Source organism: Oncorhynchus gorbuscha, linkage group LG04 (assembly GCF_021184085.1).
Source record: "Oncorhynchus gorbuscha isolate QuinsamMale2020 ecotype Even-year linkage group LG04, OgorEven_v1.0, whole genome shotgun sequence".
Lineage (NCBI taxonomy): Eukaryota > Metazoa > Chordata > Actinopteri > Salmoniformes > Salmonidae > Oncorhynchus > Oncorhynchus gorbuscha.
In genome coordinates, this window is record NC_060176.1 from 30,044,742 (window position 1) to 30,069,863 (window position 25,122).

Consider the following 25,122-nt stretch of genomic DNA (forward strand, 5'->3'; position numbering starts at 1 on the left):
ATGGAATGGATGACTGGGGGTGGGGAGATCACATCTTTGACAAGAAGAAAAACACATACGTCTTGTTGTCCACATGTTAACTGTGACCCCTGGACAAGATGAGAGCAAAGGGACTGTGTTTCTCTGTTAGAGTGAGTTGTATCTATACGAGTGTGAAAATGCACCTTCCAGACAATTGTGTGTGTGTGTGTGTGTGGGGGGGGGGGGATCCTTTCAATGGGAGAAGGGTATCCCACAGTCTATGTCCAATAACATATATTATAGACATATAGCCTACAATATACATTCACATTTACATCTACTACATGTTGAAAATGGTTATTACAGACATGTAGCCTACAATATACATTCACATTTACATCTACTACATGTTGAAAATGGTTATTGCAGACATATAGCCTACAATATACATTCGCATTTACATCTACAACATGTTGAAAATGGTTATTGCAGACATATAGCCTACAATATACATTCACATTTACATCTACAACATGTTGAAAATGGTTATTGCAGACATATAGCCTACAATATACATTCGCATTTACATCTACTACATGTTGAAAATGGTTATTGCAGACATATAGCCTACAATATACATTCACATTTACATCTATTACATGTTGAAAATGGTGCATTTAGACATATACAGTACTATATACATTCACATTTGCATGTAGGTTACTGTACATGTCAGTCATACAGTGCAAATATTGAATAAGGAAGTAATGCACACACTATGACATCAGTTAGGCACATAGGTAGTCTTACAGATAGTCCCAATGTAATGTAACAACGTTATCTCGTCCACTCTACATCACTATATAAGAGACAATTTATGCTTGATCCGATAAATGTGGTCGGAGGCGTTGTATGGTGTGACGCAATTGCCAACACAATTGCGGAGCCTCCGGAGGCACGCAGAGGCCACATTGAGCTCTGTACCACATCACCGTGCGCCTCTCAAATGTTGGAACAATTCGGAGGGCTCAGTATAGCTCTGCATTGACATGATTGGTTGATGGTAGGTGGGGGCATGATGGGAGCTGTGTTCGTATACTGATACTAACCGCACTAACCATACTATTTGTGACATAAATTGAGAATATAAAATGCGTATTGGTCATAGCATGTTAGTATGCCAAAAGTTCCAGGATGTCATACCACATTTGCCAAAATACGAAATATACAAACAGTGGACACTATTTCTGTGCTTTTAGGGCCAATAATGCAGTTCTTCTGAAAACGGGCATTGGCTTCACATCGTCTTCAGATTTGAAGAATATGGAGGAAAATATGCAGTCGAACGAGAGCGGATACAAATTCATTGCTTTAACTAATTATGACAAATGTTAAGAAAATGTTGAGCAATGTAATAAAGTAATGACTTTTCAAATAAGTCACCTTACACTTCATGTTGGCTGACAATTTGTTAGCTACGCTGTCCTTACGCACAACATACCGGTACATACTGCTGTAATGATATGCAATGTTAGCTAGCTACCTAACGTTAGTTGGCTACTAATACATCACACTTGCCAGTATATTAACTATATTCTATCGAACTAACAACCCAACTTGATTATTCCAGCCATTCTTAGCTAAATGGTATAGTCGTTGTGCGATCTCAATGGACATTCGAGTGCTTTCGTAAATTCACTCTATCTACTCCGATTTCAGAGCACTCTCGTCTGAGTTGTTGAATAACTGATGAATTTACGAACGCTCAACACCCGTTGAATATGGCCAGTGTCAGTAAACTTTTATTATTTATTTTTTATTTCACCTTTATTTAACCAGGTAGGCTAGTTAAGAACAAGTTCTCATTTGCAACTGCGACCTGGCCAAGATAAAGGAAAGCAGTTCGACACATACAACCACACAGAGTTACACATGGGATAAACAAACATATAATCAATAATACAGTGTTGTATGTGTGTGCAAATGAGGTAAGATAAGGGAGGTAAGGCAATACATAGGCCATGGTGGTGAAGAAATTACATTATACCAATTTTGTATTGGCTATTTTGTAAATTGGCTATTTTGTAAATGACATCGCCGAAGTCGAGGATCGGTAGGATGGTCAGTTTTACGAGGGTATGTATGGCAGCATGAGTGAAGGATGCTTTGTTGCGAAATAGGAAGCCGATTCTAGATTTAATTTTGGATTGGAGATGTTTAATGTGAGTCTGGAAGGAGAGTTGACAGTCTAACCAGACACCTAGGTATTTGTAGTTGTCCACATATTCAAAGTCAGAACCATCCAGAGTAGTGATGCTGGACGGGCGGGCAGGTGCGAGCAGCGATCGGTTGAAGAGCATCCATTTAGTTTTACTTGCATTTAAGAGCAGTTGGAGGCCACAGAAGGAGAGTTGTATGGCATTGAAGCTCGTCTGGAGGTTAGTTAACACAGTTGGCAAAAAAGTGCAATTAAATTGTTGCCAGCAGCACAGTTACATTTTACAACGCTACCTAACCAGCTCTGCTACCGCGAGTAAAATGGTGTAAAATGGTCAGAGTGAGGTGTTCTCTCATTCGTGTCTGGAAGTAGCTAGCCAGTTGGCTTGAGTGCTTGACTGCTGTTGTAAGGTCAAAAAGCTTGAATCAACCTTCCTCTGCTAGAGCGTCCAGTGTGCTCTGGACAATCTGACAAGGCTCTGAATTTTCGAACGCCCAGAGTGCACTCTGAGCGCACCCTGGCACTCCAGATTGAATTTAAGAACACACCCGAAGTTGTAAAGCTAGCAAGAGGTTGCATAGCAACGGCATCAACTTCCAGTAGACAGGCGAAGCACTAGTACACACAACTAGAAGAATACGAAAGAAAACAAGTTTGTTAACGTATACTAAAATGAACTTAGAGTATGTAGTATATACTCATTCAGTATGTAGTATACTGTTCGTTAGTATGGGTATTCGAACACAGCTAAACTCTTCCATGACAACTGCCCCATGAAGCGAGAGAAGTAAGAATGCCCTGACTTCTGCAGAGGCCGTATCACCATAAATGTTGCACGGCCAATGCAGATGGTAGAATGACCAATGAAGCGAAGCGCCTTTAAGAACAGCTAACAGTCGTTAACTGGCGCCTGCCAACATGAACATTATACCGGTTGTCAGGTGCACGTTCCTTTATCGAATTCTCTCTCTCTCTCTCTCTCTCTCTCTCTCTCTCTCTCTCTCTCTCTCTCTCTCTCTCTCTCTCTCTCTCTCTCTCTCTCTCTCTCTCTGTCTCTCTGTCTCTCTCTGTCTGTCTGCCCAGTCTCTCGCTCTCTTTCGCTTTAGGTGCCAACCTATCCTCATCTGCTTGCTGAGCGTAAAAGCAGCGCTTGGTGTCTGTCGCCGCGTATTGAATTACATCACGCGTCAGAGTTCCTCTCCCGGAGCACAAGCTCGAACACTCCCGTCCCTTCATCCTCCTCCTCCTCGTTCCCACTTTCAGCCAACGTCCACAGAGCAACACCGACTTTTGAGAAGAAGTTTCCCCGCCAGTATTGAGGATTGTGGGCGGAGGTGAAACGGAATAAAACATTGTTCCTTAAAGGACCGGGTAAAACCTTCAAGGTAAGACTCTTGTTTTTTAAACTTTTTTAAAGTTTAGCCTATCTCTTTTGGTAAACACTGAGCACTCGCTGTTTGTGCAGTGGACAGGTGTTCTCCAGTTATTCGTCGCGGGTATGGAGTAGAATCCCAACAGGCATCAACAGGGCCGGCTGGTTGGGATAATGGTGATTGTCTAATGGAGACGTAACGGGGTAGGCAATAGGCATTTGTCATCTTGACGTAGCCTAATTTGTGCATTTCGAGTTAATTAGGCAACGGGAATGCACTGTTTATTCAGAGGTTGATTCTAAGACAGGGTGCACTTGCAGTATATTTTCAGTCATAAGTCCTATTCACAATTCATTCTCTCCCTGTATGCAACTTTGACAGTGATACACACAGACACACACACACACATACAGTGGCGTGCATTCATGGATGCCTTGGGAATCCAGGCTTCACAAAAAAATAATTGACCAAGAATAACATAAAAATACATCAAATAATGTATCTTTCCTCTGTGTTTCATAATTTTCCTTCAATTCACAAGAGGCTTAATGTATCTCACTGGAGAAAGCATCCAGGCGAGGGAAACCCCTCTGTCTCTCTATGTGTAGGCCATCTATCTGATGCTGTCTGGTCCAAACCAGGATGACATTGTTGCTGCCATAGTATTGAAGGTAAGGGAAACCAGTGAGCATTTGGCCTCGCTTGATGAAAAAATGATAAACATTTGCCAATCAGCATTGAGCTAAACTGAGCGAGCTCAACTGTGAATGGTCAAGGCACATACATCATTGACAAAAAAAAGAAGATTACTTTCTGTGTTGTTGTGTTGTCGTCCTCAGGTGGCTAGCTTGCTAGATAAAATTGTCCCTTTTTCTAAATTAGCCATGGATGTAGATAGGGATTTGGACTTGTGGTTTTATTAAGTTCTTCGTACTGGCCAATGATTATAACAGCGATTCTGACCCAATCATTAATCAGGGTTGGTAAGTAACTGTAATCCATTACATGTAAGGGATTACAAAAAAAACTGTAACTGTAATCTGTTATGTTACTAGCAAATATACTGTAATCAGATACAGAAAATGTTGATTACTTCTTGGATTACTTTTAAATCCAGAAAGGATGTTTGGGAAAAAAAAGTATTTGACACTTCTCTGTTTTCTCATTGACATTCAAATCAGCATTGAAAAAAGGAGCATGTTTAAGTTTGTTCCACCTGAGTGAGTCTGACCACAAGTCAGAGACCATCATGATGACACCAAATGTGTTTGATCAATCGCCGGAAAAGAGCAAGAATAGGCTTTTGTAGGCTACAGTCCAAGCTATGTCTTCCAATGGTGCGACTGCTGTCGGCATCCAAAGATTATCCAACGCTTGGAGGTAAGGATGACAGCATTGGTGTAGTCTATGGCGATACAGATATAACTTATTATTGATATCTACATAGGGCGTTGATGTGAATCACACTGCTGCTCTCTCATTTAGCTATTTGCGCCTATTTGCGCCTTGTTGTGGATGTTTGTGTATTTGAACCCAATAATGGTTGATTTTCAATAAGTTTAAGCTGCCTGTCAATCATTGTATTTGAAACCAGTGGACAGCCAGTGAAAAATGCGCTCTTGCAACAGCTGCATAGTGGGGATCCCAGCCTATGGAATAAAAGTGGGGCTTTTATTGCTCAATCTAATTCATGCTGATAAAATAAATTAATCCATAGGCCAAATGGACACATGCTCAAACTATCACACTTTTGATAGACTTAAAGGGGCAATTTGTAGTTGCTACATCCATTTTTGGACTTATAAATTATATATATAATTTTTATATCATGCATGGTCAGTCCTTGCATCCATAGCTCTGTCTATTAATCTGTGACTGGTTACATTTCTCCAGGCCCATCCCTCAGCTTTTTACCAAAACAGAGGTGGGGCGACCATTTTGTTATTGTTTTATCTGTGGATTTTCCCTTCAAACAGCTGTATATTATCAAGATATCAAAGTGTCACCAACAAAATGGTAAACAGTAGGCCTATAGCAAATGCAGCATTATGGCATTCGTTTTTCACATGAAAATAGCACTTTTCAGTAGTGCTCAAAGCATGCCATTCCATGAGTGCAGCATTTATTTTTCAACTCGAATCAATGAGCCCAATCAGTCCTCCATAACAACACAATCATAAACAACAGAGTAGGGCTGGCTAATACGTCTGTAGTTTTTGGCTCAGGCTCAGGTTAAACAATTGCTAATCTATACTTCCATATTTCAGAGTCCTATTCTTGAAGATCAAGGGGTATAAGATTTATTGGAATGAATGGAATTCTGACAGACTTCGGTTTTTAATGTGAAGATAATTTAATCGTATTATTATATGTAGTAGAAAGCGATGGGTTAGAAGAAGCCTACATAACCAACCCTTGAAGTAAAAGTTTACATCCACATATGGCCAGCTGCGTACATTTTTACATTGATTTATCCTGCAATAGATGTGGTTCAATTGGTAACATACATTTTTGTCTTCTTCTAATGCCTCTTAAGGGGAAAGTAACTGAATGTAATCAGACTACGTTACTGAGTTTGGATAATCCAAAAGCCATTCATTCATACATTGTTATGCACCTGGCCTGAGAGGATGGACGTTCAATATGTAGCTAGATGTAGAAGGCTAATGTTAACTAGCTATCGTTATCCTTGAATGGAAGTAAGGCAAGGAAGCATTTTAGCCAGGTTGCCTAGGACAACAAAAAATAAAAGCATGTTCTGTATGACAGAGTGATAGACTCTTTCGTCAACATGAAAAATAGGAGGATGGCATTGGCATGTTTTTGTACTCGCATAATGTGCAAGCACACATAAATCAGAACTAAGGACATCATATGTAGCTTGCGTTGATTGGACTGAATTGTTTTTGGTATTTTTGTGTTGTCACTGTATTAGACTAAGTATAGATTATTTGATGATGTTGAAGTTGAAATGGTGCTGGAATAGTGGAGGCAGCCCCTGTTGCCTTTGCGACTTGCGGTAACTCTGTGGTTCTAAATCAATAGTTGTTTAGTGGCACGAAAATGTCAGAAACATTAACTTGCTTTTCCATGCTGTAGGTCATGTAACTCTGTCTTTTACTGTACACGCAATATCCTTTGTGGACTTCTCTGGACAGAGAATGCTATCCAGTTTTGTGATTAAACAAAGCTGTGGTTGAATTTATTCTGCCACGGTGTCTTCTTATTGTCTCGGCATTTAGGCCTTTAACATACACTACCGTTCAAATGTTTGGGGTCACTTAGAAATGTCCTTGTTTTTGAAAGAAAAGCACATTTTTTGCCCATTAAAATAACATAACATTGATCAGAAATACAGTGTAGACATTGTTAATGTTGTAAATGACTATTGTAGCTGGAAACGGACGATTTTTAAACATATTTGTTTTATGAAATATCTACATAGGCAAACAGAGGCCCATAATCAACAACCATCACTACTGTCTTCCAATGGAACATTGTGTTAGCTAATCCAAGTTTACCATTTTAAAAGGCTAATTGATCATTAGAAAATGCTTTTGCAATTATGTTAGCACAGCTGAAAACTATTGTTCTGATTAAAGAAGCAATAAAACTGGCCTTCTTTAGACCAGTTGAGTATCTGGTGCATCAGCTGTTAGATTACAGGCTCAAAATGGCCAGAAACAAAGACCTTTCTTCTGAAACTCGTCAATCTATTCTTGTTCTGAGAAATGAAGGCTATTCCATGCCAGGAATTGCCAAGAAACTGAAGATCCCGTACAATGCTGTGTACTACTCCCTTCACAGAACTGCGCAAACTGACTCTAACCAGAATAGAAAGAGGAGTGGGAGGCCCCGGTGCACTACTGAGAAAGAGGACAAGTACATTAGAGTGTCTAGTTTGAGAAACAGATGCCTCACAAGACTGGCCAATAAGAAGAAAAGATTAAGATGGGCAAAAGAACACAGACACTGGACAGAGGAACTCTGGCTAGAAGGCCAGCAGCCCGGAGTCACCTCTTCACTGTTGACGTTAAGATGGTTGTTTTGCGGGTACTATTTACTGAAGATGCCAGTATATCACGTTCGCAGGGCATATAAATGAACAGGTTATAGAGCAAACAACGGAATAATCACACACACACACACACACACACACACACACACACACACACACACACACACACACACACACACACACACACACACACACGGCGAGAGCATTGAAAACCAATTAGGTTATATAGCTGCCTGCTGCTGTTCACTCTTCAATTTGCTGCTGTTGCTCAGTCCTTTAACTTTTTTTTAATGCTCAATTAGCTGTATGCCACAACCCAGTTGTTGATGTTCATTTCTTCACTCTTTCAATCTCACTCATGAGATCTTGAGAGCACTGTGCCTCTCTCTGTGTGTGTGTGTGTGTGTGTGTGTGTGTGTGTGTGTGTGTGTGTGTGTGTGTGTGTGTGTGTGTGTGTGTGTGTGTGTGTGTGTGTGTGTGTGTGTGTGTGTGTGTGTGTGTGTGTGTGTGTGTGTGTGTGTGTGTGTGTGTGTGTGTGTGTGCCCATCCCATTCCCACCTTCTCTCTCACACAGTTTATGTGATCTGTGACTGGCCTATTATTACAGGAGATCATCAATGATTCGTACCTGTCTGTAATTTACACAAACATATGTGGGAGGGCCTCCTCCTCTTTCACAGTGCCTTGCAAAAGTATGGACGTACACAACATTGTCTAAATTGGTGAAGTGAAGTGGAAAAAATAACTTGTTGAAAATTTAAATAAAAAAAATATACATGGAAAAGTGGTGGGTGCATATGTATGTTGTGGAGAAGTACTGATCAGGGTTGAGTTATAAAAAAATATCAAAAACTTTGAACATCCCAACGGAGCACTATTAAATCCATTATTAAAAAATGTCAAGAATATGGCACCACAACAAACCTGCCAAGAGAGGGCCACCCACCAAAACTCATGGACCAGGCAAGGAGAGCAGTAATTAGAGGGGCAACAAATAGACCAAAGATAACCCTGAAGGAGCTGCAAGGCTCCACAGCGGAGATTGAAGTATCTGTCCATAGGACCACTTTAAGCCGTACACTCCACAGAGCTAATCTTTACGGAAGAGTGGCCAGAAAAAAAGCCAACATGTTTGCTGTTCGCCAAAAGGCATGTGGAAGACTCCTCAAACATATGGCAGAAGGTACTCTGGTCAGATGAGACTAAAATGTAGCTTTTTGGCCATCAAGGAAAACGCTATGTCTGGCGCTGTAACGGTTTTCTTCCTCTGAAGGAGAGGAGGACCAAAATGCAGCGTGGTTAGTGTTAAACATCTTTTAATATAGACGATAACCGAGAACACTACAAAAATACAAAACAATAAATGTGAAAACCGAAACAGTCCTGTGTGGTGAAACAAATACAGACACAGAAACAATCACCCACAAAACAACAGTGAAACCCAGGCTACCTAAGTATGATTCTCAATCAGAGACAACTAACGACACCTGCCTCTGATTGAGAACCATACTAGGGCGAACACAGAAAAACAACTTAGACACACAAAACATAGAATGCCCACCCAACTCACGCCCTGACCAACTAAAACAAACAATTAACACAATAACTAGGGTCAGAACGTGACAGACGCAAACCTAACACCTCAGAACAACACCCTGTTTTTCATCTGCAGGGACTGGGAAACTGGTCAGAATTAAAGGAATGATGAATGGTGCTAAATATATGGAAATTCTTGAAGGGAAACCTGTTTCAATCTTCCAGAGATTTGAGACTGGGACAGAGGATCACCTTCCAGCAGGACAATGACCATAAGCATACTGCCAAAGCAACACTTGAGTGGTTTAAAGGGACACATTTAAATGTCTTGGAATGGCCTAGTCAAAGCCCAGACCTCAATCCAATTGAGAATCTGTGGTATGACTTAAAGATTGCTGTACACCGGTGGAACCCATCCAACTTGAAGGAGCTGGAGCAGTTTTGCCTTGAAGAATGGGCAAAAATCCCAGTGGCTAGATGTGCCAAGCTTATCGAGGCATACCCCAAGAGACTTGCAGCTGTAATTGCTGCAAAAGGTGGCTCAACAAAGTATTGACAAAAAACACACTCAAGTTCTGTTTTTTGTCTTATTTCTTGTTTGTTCCACAATAAAAAAAAATATTTGCATCTTCAAGGTGGTATGCATGTTTTGTAAATCAAATGATACAACCCCCCCCTAAAAAATCTATTTTAATTCCAGGTTATAAGGCAACAAAATCGGAAAAATGCCAAGGGGTGTGAATACTTTTACAATCTGTTGTACATAGAAAATGACCTCCTGGCAATTTTCCAGTCTACACCTGCTAGCTTTGTCTGCACTGTCAATTTGTTGGCTTCTTCCTACCCCTCCTTTCATTTGTCACACACTTCACAACTAAATACCCCTCGTTAATGGCTCTGGATTTGGACCCAGCTTGTCTCTTCCCCATTATGTTTCTCTGATGTGTTTCATCATCATCACTTCTTGTATATAGCCTGGGCACCAGTCTGAGTTATCATTCCACTCCTTGTCGCCCTTTGTCATGCCGATTGCCAAACATGACGTGTTTTCATGATACATTGTACAGAATCAACAGGTGCTGGATTCCAGGCCATCTTGTATAGGCTGTGAGGCTGTGTCTTATAAGCCCTAAGTTGCCTCCAATAAAGGGACCATTCAGGATCCATTAGTCAATAATGGTCTTGTGAGAATAATAAAGCATCCGGAAGATAAGGAGAGTTAGGCCGTCTTCCCGATGCTACATATTGTCATACCAAGGAGGATTGAGTTCAAATCAGTTGGTATTTCAAATCAATTTAAGTTTTGTTGGTCACATACACATGGTTAGCAGATGTTATTGCGAGTGTAGTGAAATGCTGGTGCTTCTAGTTCTGACAGTGCAGTAATATCTAACCTTAATCTAAGAATTCCACAACAACTACCTAATACTCACAACACTAAGTAAAGGGATGGAATAAGAATATATACTGTATATATAAATATATGGATGAGCGATGATCGAGCGGCATAGGCAAGATGCAATGGATGATATAAAATACAGTACAGTGACAAGAAAAAGTATGTGAACCCTTTGGAATTACCTGAAGTTCTGCATAAATGAGTCAATTTATTCTGATCTTCATCTTAGTCACAACAATCGACAAACACGGTGTGCTTGAACTAATAACACACAAATTATTGTATTTGTCTTGTCTATATTGAGTACATCATTTAAACATTCAGTGTATGTTGGAAAAAGTATGTGAACCCCTAGGCTAATGACTTTTCCAAAAGCTAATTGAAGACAGGAGTCAGTGAACCTGGAGTCCAATCAATGAGACGAGATTAGAGATGTTGGTTAGAGCTGCCCTATAAAAAACACTCACAAAAATGTAAGTTTGCTATTCACAAGAAGCATTGCCTGATGTAAACCATGCCTCAAACAAAATAGATCTCAGAAGACCTAAGATTAAGAATTGTTGACTTGTATAAAGCTGGAAAGGGTCACAAAAGTATCTCTAAAAGCCTTGATGTTCATTAGTCCACGGTAAGACAAATTGTCTATACTGGTGCTACTCTCCATAGGACTGGCCGTCCTGCAAAGATGACTGCAAGAGCACAGCGCAGAATGCTCAGTGAGGTTGAGGAGAATCCTGGAGTGTCAGCTAAAGACTTACAGAAATCTCTGGAACATGCTAACATCTCTGTTGACTAGTCTACGATACATAAAACACTAAACAAGAATGGTGTTCATGGGAGGACACCACGGAAGAAACCACTGCTGTCTTAAAAAAAACATTACTGCACATCTGAAGTTTGCAAATACACGTTCATAATACACGTTATTATACATATCAATAAAAAAATGCAAAACACAATCATACAAACCAGACACATTTGATTATAGAACCATCCGATGAGTAAAGATGTAATCCATCTGAGACAATCTTACGAGAACTTGAAAACAACAAATATTTAGTTCTGCCCGTACTAAGTACGAGTTTTAAATCAGTAAGGGCTTCTTGCACAATTGCAAAATCAGACTGTAGCCTTGTCACAGCCAGGTCAGCAATCAGGGCAATTGCATACGTAATAGTATCATCTGCATGCTCTTCTCTAGTTCTCACAAGAATGTTTCGGCTGGACTACATATTTATTCATTTGATGTTTCTCCCGAGTACGTCTTTAGAAGAGGGCAGAGTGGGGGAAGAGGGATGAGACAGGGATTGAACAGAATGTTACCAGTTGATGTTACTCTTCAATAACACAAAACCCAAAGCAAATCAGGGGGAGGAAAATAGGTTTATTCAAATCATAGATTTTATGCTGAGAGGTAGATCTCAGCATCTGAGCGTCTTCAGAGATTCTCTCTAGTGATTCTCTCCTGTGGTTCTCTCCAGTGAACAAAGGGACAGGGTGTAGTTTATAACCCAGCCCTAGGCTGTAGTTGACTAATTAGAATTCCTTGCAATAACAGGTATCCTATTTCAGGCTCACTGTATAGACACATTCCTCCCATGTCTCTGACCCATTGATCCCATGTCTCTGACCCAGTGATTTTGTGTGGCCTACCACTTCGCAGATTAGCCGTTGTTGCTCCGAAACTTTTCCACTTCACAATAACTGCACTTACAATTGACCAGGGCAGCTCTAGCAGGGCAGACATTTTTACGAACCAACTTGTTGGAAAAGTGTCATCCTATGTCCTCCACATTGAACGTTACTGAGCTCTTCAGTAAGGCCATTCTACTGCCAATGTTTGTCTATGAAGATTGCATGGCTGTGTTCTCGATTTTATACACCTGTCAGCAACGGGTTTGGCTGAAATAGCCGAAACCACTCATTTGAAGGGATGTCCACACACTCTTGTGTATATTGTGTACAATGCGTATGTTATCGTGTGTGTGTTACGTGTGTCTGTACCTGGGTGTGTGTCTCTTCACATTCCCCACTGTTCCATACAGCACATTTGTATGTGTTTTTTAAAATCTGATTATACTGCTTGCATCAGTTACCTGATGTGGAATAGAGTTCCATGTAGTCATGGCTCTATGAAATACTGTATGCCTCAGAGGTGGTATGTCTTGTGGGGTATGCATGAGTGTCTGAGCTGTGTGCAAGTAGTTCAAATGGACAGCTCGGTGCATTCAACAAGTCAATACTTCTCACAAATACAAGTAGTGATGAAATCAATCTCTCCTCTACCAGCCAGTTGAGATTGACATGCATATTATTAATGTTAGCTCTCTGTGTACATTTAAGGGCCAGCCCTGCCACCTGTTCTGGGACAATTGTAATATTTGTGGCACCTGACCACACAACTGGACAGTAGTCCAGGTGCAACCAAACTAGGGCCTGTAGGACCTTTGTTGATAGCGTTGTAGTGAAGGCAGAGCAGCGCTTTATTATGGACAGTGCTCTCCACATCTTAGCTACTGCATCAATATGTTTTTACCATGAAATCCAGGGTTACTGTCATGTTTTGTCATTAATTATCATGTCTTGTCCCTGTGCTTCCCCTTCTATTCGTTTCCCTCTGCTGGTCTTATTAGGTTCTTTCCCTCTTTCTATCCCTCTCTCTCCCCCTCCCTCTCTCACTCTCTCGCTCTCTCTTCTCTCTATCGTTCCGTTCCTGCTCCCAGCTGTTCCTATTCCCCTAATCAATCATTTAGTCTTCCCACACCTGTTCCCGATCCTTTTCCCTGATTAGAGTCCCTATTTCTCTCCTTGTTTTCCGTACCTGCCCTGTCGGATCCTTGTCTATATTCACCGTGCTGTGTCTATGTTTTGCCCTGTCGTGTCGTGTTTCCCTCAGATGCTGCGTGGTGAGCAGGTGTCTGAGTCTGCTAGGTTCAAGTGCCTTCCCGAGGCAACCTGCAGTTCTTGATCAAGTCTCCAGTCTGTTCTCGTCTTTACGAGTAGTATTATGCCTTTTGTTTTGTTAAGTATCTTACTGGATTAAAAACTCTGTTTTCGCCAAGTCGCTTTTGGGTCCTCATTCACCTGCATAACAGAAGGATCCGACCAAGGAATGGACCCAGCGACTACAGAGGTTCGTAACACTGCCGTCAAGATCCAAGGAGCCATGCTCGGCAGACACGAGCAGGAATTGTCTGCTGCTCGCCATGCCGTGGAGAACCTGGCCTCTCAGGTTTCCGACCTCTCTGGACAGTTCCAGAGTCTTCGTCTCGTGCCACCTGTTACTTCCTGGCCTGCCGAGCCTCCGGAACCTAGGGTTAATAACCCACCTTGCTACTCCGGGCAGCCCACGGAGTGCCGCTCCTTTCTCACCCAGTGTGATATTGTGTTCTCTCTCCAACCCAACACATACTCTAGCGAGAGAGCTCGGGTTGCTTACGTCATTTCACTCCTTACTGGCCGGGTCCGAGAGTGGGGCACAGCTATCTGGGAGGCAAGGGCTGATTGTTCTAACAATTACCAGAACTTTAAAGAGGAGATGATTCGGGTTTTTGACCGTTCAGTTTTTGGTGGGGAGGCTTCTAGGGCCCTGGCTTCCCTATGCCAAGGTGATCGATCCATAACGGATTACTCTATAGAGTTTCGTACTCTTGCTGCCTCTAGTGACTGGAACGAGCCGGCGCTGCTCGCTCGTTTTCTGGAGGGACTCCACACAGTGGTCAAAGATGAGATTCTCTCTCGGGAGGTTCCTTCCAGTGTGGACTCTTTGATTGCTCTCGCCATCCGCATAGAACGACGGGTAGATCTTCGTCACCAAGCTCGTGGAAGAGAGCTCGCGTCAACGGTGTTTCCCTGCTCCGCATCGCAACCATCTCCCTCCTCTGGCTCAGAGACTGAGCCCATGCAGCTGGGAGGTATTCGCATCTCGACCAAGGAGAGGGAACGGAGGATCACCAACCGCCTGTGCCTCTATTGCGGATTTGATGGACATTTTGTCAATTCATGTCCAGTAAAGGCCAGAGCTCATCAGTAAGCGGAGGGCTACTGGTGAGCGCTACTACTCAGGTCTCTTCATCTAGATCCTGTACTACTATGTCGGTCTATCTACGCTGGACCGGTTCGGGTGCTACATGCAGTGCCTTGATTGACTCTGGGGCTGAGGGTTGTTTCATGGACGAAGCATGGGTTCGGAAACATAACATTCCTTTCAGACAGTTAGACAAGCCTACGCCCATGTTTGCCTTAGATGGTAGTCATCTTCCCAGTATCAGATTTGAGACACTACCTTTAACTCTCACAGTATCTGGTAACCACAGTGAGACTATTTCTTTTTTGATTTTTCGTTCACCTTTTACACCTGTTGTTTTGGGTCATCCCTGGCTAGTATGTCATAATCCTTCTATTAATTGGTCTTGTAATTCTATCCTATCCTGGAACGTATCTTGTCATGTGAAGTGTTTAATGTCTGCCATCCCTCCCATTTCTTCTGTCCCCACTTCTCAGGAGGAACCTGGCGATTTGACAGGAGTGCCGGAGGAATATCATGATCTGCGCACGGTCTTCAGTCGGTCCCGAGCCAACTCCCTTCCTCCTCACCGGTCGTATGATTGTAGTATTGATCTCCTTCCGGGGACCACTCCTCCTCGGGGTAGACTATACTCTCTGTCGGCTCCCGAACGTAAGGCTCTCGAGGATTATTTATCTGTGTCTCTTGACGCCGGTACCATAGTGCCTTCTTCCTCTCCGGCCGGGGCGGGGTTCTTTTTTGTTAAGAAGAAGGACGGTACTCTGCGCCCCTGCGTGGATTATCGAGGGCTGAATGACATAACGGTTAAGAATCGTTATCCGCTTCCCCTTATGTCATCAGCCTTCGAGATTCTGCAGGGAGCCAGGTGCTTTACTAAGTTGGACCTTCGTAACGCTTACCATCTCGTGCGCATCAGAGAGGGGGACGAGTGGAAAACGGCGTTTAACACTCCGTTAGGGCATTTTGAGTACCGGGTTCTGCCGTTTGGTCTCGCCAATGCGCCAGCTGTTTTTCAGGCATTAGTTAATGATGTTCTGAGAGACATGCTGAACATCTTTGTTTTTGTCTATCTTGACGATATCCTGATTTTTTCACCGTCACTCGAGATTCATGTTCAGCACGTTCGACGTGTTCTACAGCGCCTTTTAGAGAATTGTCTCTACGTAAAGGCTGAGAAGTGTTCTTTTCATGTCTCCTCCGTTACTTTTCTCGGTTCCGTTATTTCCGCTGAAGGCATTCAGATGGATTCCGCTAAGGTCCAAGCTGTCAGTGATTGGCCCGTTCCAAGGTCACGTGTCGAGTTGCAGCGCTTTTTAGGTTTCGCTAATTTCTATCGGCGTTTCATTCGTAATTTCGGTCAAGTTGCTGCCCTCTCACAGCTCTTACTTCTGTCAAGACGTGTTTTAAGTGGTCCGGTTCCGCCCAGGGAGCTTTTGATCTTCTAAAAGAACGTTTTACGTCCGCTCCTATCCTCGTTACTCCTGACGTCACTAGACAATTCATTGTCGAGGTTGACGCTTCAGAGGTAGGCGTGGGAGCCATTCTTTCCCAGCGCTTCCAGTCTGACGATAAGGTTCATCCTTGCGCTTATTTTTCTCATCGCCTGTCGCCATCTGAGCGCAACTATGATGTGGGTAACCGTGAACTGCTCGCCATCCGCTTAGCCCTAGGCGAATGGCGACAGTGGTTGGAGGGGGCGACCGTTCCTTTTGTCGTTTGGACAGACCATAAGAACCTTGAGTACATCCGTTCTGCCAAACGACTTAATGCCCGTCAAGCTCGTTGGGCGTTGTTTTTTGCTCGTTTCGAGTTTGTGATTTCTTACCGTCCGGGTAGCAAAAACACCAAGCCTGATGCCTTATCCCGTCTGTTTAGTTCTTCTGTGGCTTCTACTGATCCCGAGGGGATTCTTCCTTATGGGCGTGTTGTCGGGTTAACAGTCTGGGGAATTGAAAGACAGGTTAAGCAAGCACTCACGCACACTGCGTCGCCGCGCGCTTGTCCTAGTAACCTCCTTTTCGTTCCTGTTTCCACTCGTCTGGCTGTTCTTCAGTGGGGTCACTCTGCCAAGTTAGCTGGTCATCCCGGTGTTCGAGGCACTCTTGCGTCTATTCGCCAGCGCTTTTGGTGGCCGACTCAGGAGCGTGACACGCGCCGTTTCGTGGCTGCTTGTTCGGACTGCGCGCAGACTAAGTCGGGTAACTCTCCTCCTGCCGGTCGTCTCAGACCGCTCCCCATTCCTTCTCGACCATGGTCTCACATCGCCCTAGACTTCATTACCGGTCTGCCTTTGTCTGCGGGGAAGACTGTGATTCTTACGGTTGTCGATAGGTTCTCTAAGGCGGCACATTTCATTCCCCTCGCTAAACTTCCTTCCGCTAAGGAGACGGCACAAATCATCATCGAGAATGTGTTCAGAATTCATGGCCTCCCGTTAGACGCCGTTTCAGACAGAGGTCCGCAATTCACGTCACAGTTTTGGAGGGAGTTCTGTCGTTTGATTGGTGCGTCCGTCAGTCTCTCTTCCGGGTTTCATCCCCAGTCTAACGGTCAAGCAGAGAGGGCCAATCAGACGATTGGTCGCATACTACGCAGCCTTTCTTTCAGAAACCCTGCGTCTTGGGCAGAACAGCTCCCCTGGGCAGAATACGCTCACAACTCGCTTCCTTCGTCTGCTACCGGGTTATCTCCGTTTCAGAGTAGTCTGGGTTACCAGCCTCCTCTGTTCTCATCCCAGCTTGCCGAGTCCAGCGTTCCCTCCGCTCAAGCGTTTGTCCAACGTTGTGAGCGCACCTGGAGGAGGGTGAGGTCTGCACTTTGCCGTTACAGGGCACAGACTGTGAGAGCCGCCAATAAACGCAGGATTAAGAGTCCAAGGTATTGTTGCGGCCAGAGAGTGTGGCTTTCCACTCGCAACCTTCCTCTTACGACAGCTTCTCGTAAGTTGACTCCGCGGTTCATTGGTCCGTTCCGTGTCTCCCAGGTCGTCAATCCTGTCGCTGTGCGACTGCTTCTTCCGCGACATCTTCGTCGCGTCCATCCTGTCTTCCATGTCTCCTGTGTCAAGCCCTTTCTTCGCACCCCCGTTCGTCTTCCCTCCCCCCCTCCCGTCCTTGTCGAGAGCGCACCTATTTACAAGGTACGTAAGATCATGGACATGCGTTCTAGGGGACGGGGTCACCAATACTTAGTGGATTGGGAGGGTTACGGTCCTGAGGAGAGGAGTTGGGTTCCGTCTCGGGACGTGCTGGACCGTTCGCTTATTGATGATTTCCTCCGTTGCCGCCAGGGTTCCTCCTCGAGTGCGCCAGGAGGCGCTCGGTGAGTGGGGGGGGTACTGTCATGTTTTGTCATTAATTATCATGTCTTGTCCCTGTGCTTCCCCTTCTATTCGTTTCCCTCTGCTGGTCTTATTAGGTTCTTTCCCTCTCTCTCCCCCTCCCTCTCTCACTCTCTCGCTCTCTCTTCTCTCTATCGTTCCGTTCCTGCTCCCAGCTGTTCCTATTCCCCTAATCAATCATTTAGTCTTCCCACACCTGTTCCCGATCCTTTTCCCTGATTAGAGTCCCTATTTCTCTCCTTGTTTTCCGTACCTGCCCTGTCGGATCCTTGTCTATATTCACCGTGCTGTGTCTATGTTTTGCCCTGTCGTGTCGTGTTTCCCTCAGATGCTGCGTGGTGAGCAGGTGTCTGAGTCTGCTAGGTTCAAGTGCCTTCCCGAGGCAACCTGCAGTTCTTGATCAAGTCTCCAGTCTGTTCTCGTCTTTACGAGTAGTATTATGCCTTTTGTTTTGTTAAGTATCTTACTGGATTAAAAACTCTGTTTTCGCCAAGTCGCTTTTGGGTCCTCATTCACCTGCATAACAATTGGACAGTGCAGTTAGATTAACAAGAATTTAAGCTTTCTGACAATATCAGATATGTCTATGTCCTGGGAAATGTTCTTGTTAATTACAACCTCATGCTAATCGCGTTAGCTTAACAGAGATCGCTTAATAGAGTTGTATGGTTTGTTTAACTATGCAATCATAGTCTTTTGTTTACATTTAAAAATGAAAAATTTGTTTCAGTGTTAGTCTCTTACTGTGGAATTTCCCACACACGTTCTTTTCTATCAACTCCTACCTTCTTTATGTTTTCTTTACGCCGGTGTTCCTAGAGCCATCCATCTGGACTACTATGGACTACTATAATAGGCTACCATACTACACGGCCTTTATACGTTCTGACTGTTGGCGGAAACAATTACTACACTTTAATGCACAGTGACTCATTTTCCTGTTTGTTCTGTGAGTGGATTCATAATTCATGTATCCTCTTGTCTCGCTGGGGTGTGTGTGCGCGTGCATGTGTTCCACATACTGTAATATAACCATTGGCAATTTCACCACAGGCTCAGAGGAATGGTGAAAGCTTTGTGTGCAACCCCGAGACCTGGGAGCATAAATCTAGTGTTCTCACGATGTGAAATAAGACGGTGTGTGAGCGGAGAAAATGACAGAGATTCCTCCAGACCCCCAAAAGCAGCCATTATAATGAGTCAGAGGGCCTTTAAGAAGCCAATTATCCCTAATGAGCTACTGTTTCTGGCCACCCTGGGGAGAGGCCAAAACACTGCCACACACACACACACACACACACACACACACACACACACACACACACACACACACACACACACACACACACACACACACACACACACACACACACACACACACACACACACACACACACACACACACACACACACACACACAACCACTTCTCTCAATCACACACAATCTAACACACACAAACTCATATGTATGCAGGGTTGCCTGCCCCAGTGAGTCCTCCCAATTTACTGTCACGAGGAGACAGTTGCCGGGTCCGTGGTGGCCAAGGCGACAGATATTGATCCAAAGACGATCACTGCGTTTGATCTCGGAAGGCTAGTTAGTTTCAGTGGAACATGATGAGGGTCCTCTAACCTCCCACACTGCTGTCTCCCCTTCTGTGGGTGGGTGGATAAGAGAATCCAAGTTTCCTTAGATGACTGTCATCTTTGTCTTTACTTTGTCTGGTGGCATCCTAAGACACCCAACTGTCAGCACCTTCTGGGAATAAGGTAGAAGTTGTTTCCCCTAATCGTAAGTTAGACTATTTTCTAGGGCTCGGAATAGCCAGGGACCTCAAAATATGATATTATCACGATACTTAGGTGCCGATACGATATCTATTGCAGTTGTCACAATTCTAATGGTATTGCCATTCGATATTGCGATTTGATGTTCTGAACATATTTCTCACCAAATCTCTGCTGCAGAGAGACAAGAGACGGCATGAGAAAACAAGCTTTGATGAGTCAGGGAAATAAAAGTGCTGAGATATATATATATATATATACACCCACAGTGCATTCGGAAAGTGTTCAGACCCCTTCACTTTTTCCACATTTTGTTATGTTACAGTCTTATTCTAAAACAGATTAAATAAATGTTTTACCTCATCAATCTACACACAATACCCCATAATGACAAAGCTAAAACTGTTTTTTAGATATTTTTGCTAATTTATATAAAATACATTTAAAAAAGATATACCTTATTTACATTCAGACCCTTTGCTATGAGACTAGATATTGAGCTCAGGTGCATCCTGTTTCTATTGATCATCCTTGAGATGTCTAACACTATTGGAGTGGTAAATTCAATTGATTGGACATGATTTAGAAAGGCACTGATCTATATTAAGGGTACCAAAACATTTCTGCAGCATTGAAGGTCCCAAGAACACAGTGGCCTCCATCATTCTTAAATGGAAGAAGTTTGGAACCAGCAAAACTCTTCCTAGAGCTGGCCGGCCAGCCAAACTGAGCAATCGGGAGCAATGGGCCTTGGTCAGGGAGCTCCAGAATTCCTCTGTGGAGATGGGAGAACCTTCTAGAAAGACAACCATCTCTGCAGCACTCCACCAATCAGGCCTTTATGGTAGAGTAGCCAGACAGAAGCTACTCCTCAGTAAAAGGCACATGACAGCCTGCTTTGAGTTTTACAAAAGCACCTAAATTACTCTGACCATGAGAAACAAGATTCTCTGGTCTGGTGAAACCAAGATTGAACACTTTGACCTGAAAAAACAGGCACTGCTCATCACCAGGCCAATACCATCCCTATAGTGAAGCATGGTGGTGGCAGCATCATGCTGTGGGATGTTTTTCAGCTGTAGGGACTGGGAGACTAGTCAGGATTGAGGGAAAGATGAACGGAGAAATGTACAGAGAGATCCTTGATGAAAAAATGCTCTAGAGTGCTCAGGACCTCAGACTGGGGAAAATGTTCACTTTTCAACAACACAACAACCCTAAGCACACTACCAAGACAATGTTGGATTGGCTTTGGGACATGTCTCTGAATGTCCTTGACTGGCCCAGCCAGAACCCTGACTTGAACACGATCTAACATCTCTGGAGAGACCTGAAAATAGCCGTGCAGCGACGCTCCCCATCCAACCTAACAGACCTTGAGAGGATCTGTAGAGAATAATGGTGTACCAAGCTTGTAGTGTCATACCCAAGAATGGCTGTAATTACTGCTTAAAGTGCTTCAACAAAGTACTGAGTAAAGGGTCTGAATACTTATGTAAATGTGATATTTCAGTTTATTTGTTATTTTTATACATTTGCAAAAATGTCTAAAAAACAGGTTTTGCTTTGTCATTATTGGGTATGGTATGTAGATTGATGGGGGAAAAACTATGAAATCCATTTTAGAATAAGGCTTTAAAGTAACAATCTGGAAAAAGAGAAGGGGTTTAAATGTACTATATGTATGTATGTATGTATGTGTGTGTGTGTGTGTGTGTGTGTGTGTGTGTGTGTGTGTGTGTGTGTGTGTGTGTGTGTGTGTGTGTGTGTGTGTGTGTGTGTGTGTGTGTGTGTGTGTGTGTGTGTGTGCGTGCGTGCGTGCGTGCGTGCGTGCGTGCGTGCGTGCGTGTATGTATGTATGTATGTATGTATTTATATTTGTGTACAAATCGATACTTAATTCAAATATAATAGAGATAAATAGTAATGGCGTTTTTTGTAGGAACTAACTCTGCCATGGTTCATTGGAGAAAAAAATAAACATTTTCGCTTTTAGGCTGCTGCTACTCTCTGTTTATCATATATGCATAGGCACTTTAACTATACATTAATGTACATACTACCGGTTAGCACATTGGCTAACCGGGCTATCTGCATTGTGTCCCACCACCCGTCAACCCCTATTTTTACGCTACTGCTAGTCTCTGTTCATCATATATGCATAGTCACTTTAACCATACCTACATGTACATACTACCTCAATAAAACCGGTGTCTGTATATAGCTTTGCTACTGTTATTTTAAAATGTATTTTTACTGTTGTTTTACACACACACACACACACACACACACACACACACACACACACACACACACACACACACACACACACACACACACACACACACACACACACACACACACACACACACACACACACACACACACACACACACACACACACACCTTGTTTTTCTCGCACTATTGGTTAGAGCCTGTAAGTAAGCATTTCACTGTAAGGTCTACTACACCTGTTGTATTCGGCGCACGTGACAAATGATTTGATAGGCTTAATTCTCAATAATAACACAACATGTATTTGTATACATTTTCATAAACACAAAAATATGCAGCATTATGCATTAAACAGGATGTAAGTAATTCTCCAAAACATGACAAGATCAAATGCATTGAACAGATATCCATGTTGTTATCAAGAAGATTCATAAATCTCATTAAAATGATCATCCATACAAAATATCATCAAGAATTGAATGCCAAATATGTTGTGATTAATTTTACATACAGACAAAATGATAGCAAGAAGGATGGCGTTTCATAACGTCTGCAGCTCCACAATGTGACATTCACCATTTTGGAACATAACAATTATTCTTCTACAGGATTTAGCACATTAAATGAACAACACACATCAACACAGGACAGTGGTCCCCATGTGGTCAACAATGGAATTACACGATAGCCTAAACAAACTCAAACCCAACTTCAGGGGCCAGAACACACCTGGTTCAGTGCCTTGCAAAAGTATTAATCGGCCTTGGTGTTTGTCCTATTTTGTTGCATTACAACCCGTAAATTAAATAGATTTTTATTTGGATTTATATAATAATATGGACATACACAAAATAGTCCAAACTGGTGAAGTGAAGTTAGAAATATAACTTGTTTAAAAAAATTCTAAAAAATAAAGTGGTGAAAAGTGGTGCGTGCCAATGTATTCACCCCCTTTGCTATGAAGCCGCTAAATAAGATCTGGTACAACCAATTACCTTCAGAAATCACATAATTAGATTACACACAGGTGGACCCTATTTAACTAAGTGTCACATGATCTCAGTATATATGCACCTGTTCTGAAAGGCCCCAGATTCTGCAACACCACTAAGCAAGGGGCACCACCAAGCAAGCGAGTATCTGTCCATAGGACCACTTTAAGCTGTACACGCCACAGAGCTGGGCTTTACAGAAGAGTGACCGAAAAAGCCATTGCTTAAAGAAAAAAATAAGCCAACACATTTGGTGTTCGCCAAAAGGCATGTGGGAGACTCCCTAAACATATGGAAGAAGGTACTCTGGTCAGATGAGACTAAAATTGAGCTTTTTGACCATTAAGTAAAACTCTAGGTCTGGTGCAAATCCAACACCTCACATCACCCTGAGAACATCACCCCGAGAACACCATCCCCACAGTGAAGCATGGTGGCAGCATCATGCTGTTTTTCACCTGCAGGGACTGGGAAACTGGTCAGATTTGAAGGAATGATGGATGACCTGTTTCAGTCTTGTAAGTATACCACCATTAGCCATTAAGATTATGCAGGTTAGAACTTCCATGTTACTCATCAGTCTCAGGAGAGAGGAGTAGGATAGCTTCTGAGACTGGACGCAGGAAGGTCTTGCATGACCTCTCCCTTGCTGTCTTGACTTTGACCTTTCTCAACTTTTCATCTGTGCCGGGAAAGGTCTTTGTGACGATGTCCATGGGACAGCTGTTCATTTTAGCTTGGCTGTCTTTCAGCATCACAATGTCTCCTGGCTGAAGCTTGGGCTTCTCATTTTGCTACTTCCGATGACTCTGCAGGGAAGGAAGATATTCTTTCTTCCAACGGTGCCAGAAGGTGTTGGCAAGGCTCTGTACTTGTCTCCATTGACAGCTGAAGAGGTCTTTCTCGTTAAAATCCCTTGTGGAGGGGGAATGGCAGCGACCTTTTTGGGTGAGTAGTGTCGCTGGTGTCAAGATGGGGGGGGGGGTGTCTGGATCCATAGACATAGGAACCAGTGGACGAGCATTCACAATGGCTGAGACTTCCTCCATAAATGTGGTCAAGACTTTGTGAGTAAGCTTGGATGGACCCACCTTCAGCAACATGAAATCCAGGAAGCGCCTCATGATTCCGAACATTCTCTTCCAGCTGATCATATATGTGAACAGCACAGCCTAACTCTTACTCCTTGCTAGGCCACCTCTGGTGTGACATGCTGCAACCATCCATGGCCCAAACACATCCAACCTGATGAAGGAGAAGGGAGGGTCAGTACTAAGGTGATCCACGGGCAGGTCAGACATCTTCTTAGATTCCATCTTCCCACGTAGTCTTCTATCAATGTGTCATTTGATGCAAGGTTTCCCACCAATGACAAACAGACCAGCTTCTCTCAAAGCACCCTCGGTGAAGTGGCGCCCTTGATGGTGGACCTGCTCGTGGTGGTGGCAGAGGAGTAGAGTAGTGATGTGTCACCGTACAGGGAGGATGAGAGGGTTGATTTCGTCTTGGCCAAGATTTGCTTGGGACAGGCATCCTCCAATCCTCAGTAGGCCTGAATCATCGAATTAGGGGCACAGACTGAAGAGTGGGCTCTGCTTAGGAATGGCTTTACCTTCTCTGACGCATTCCATTTCCTCTTGAAAGGTGCTGTGTTGCAGACTGTGTATTATGATGGTCTTGGCCTGATCCAGGTCCTCGATGGAGCAGGGTTTGTCACAGATATTCCATCCTTTGTTTGAAGGAATGTGCAATGTCCACGTGCCAAGTTGTTGCCTGTGTCAGTGCTCGCCAGCTTGAGAACCTATCAAGCGCTTGAGGTCGAACTTCTTACTGGAGACGTTGGTGGCCTGCCAAGTATCTTGGGAGCGGATCTTGATGTCAGATCCAGAGTCAACCAGGTCAAAAGGTGTCTGAGGAGTTTCTGGCTTTGCTGACCTGAGCAAGGAAGCTGGTCCTGTCAACCATGTGCTGTGAGTCATGCTTCCTGCATGAACTGATCTCGAGGCATGATCAGCAGGGTCCTGGTCAGTAGGAACGTGTTTCTGGGTTGGTTGATCTCCTGATATGCTGCACCCTGTTGTTTACATATACATACAGTGCCTTGCGAAAGTATTCGGCCCCCTTGAACTTTGCAACCTTTTGCCACATTTCAGGCTTCAAACATAAAGATATAAAACTGTATTTTTTTGTGAAGAATCAACAACAAGTGGGACACAATCATGAAGTGGAACAACA

At 43.4% G+C, this 25,122-nt stretch overlaps 1 pseudogene; it reads left to right on the forward strand.

Moving 5' to 3' along the window:
- The first annotated feature begins 3,339 nt into the window (after positions 1–3,339).
- LOC124033952 overlaps positions 3,340–25,122 on the forward strand; it is a 243,101-nt pseudogene continuing 221,318 nt past the window's right edge.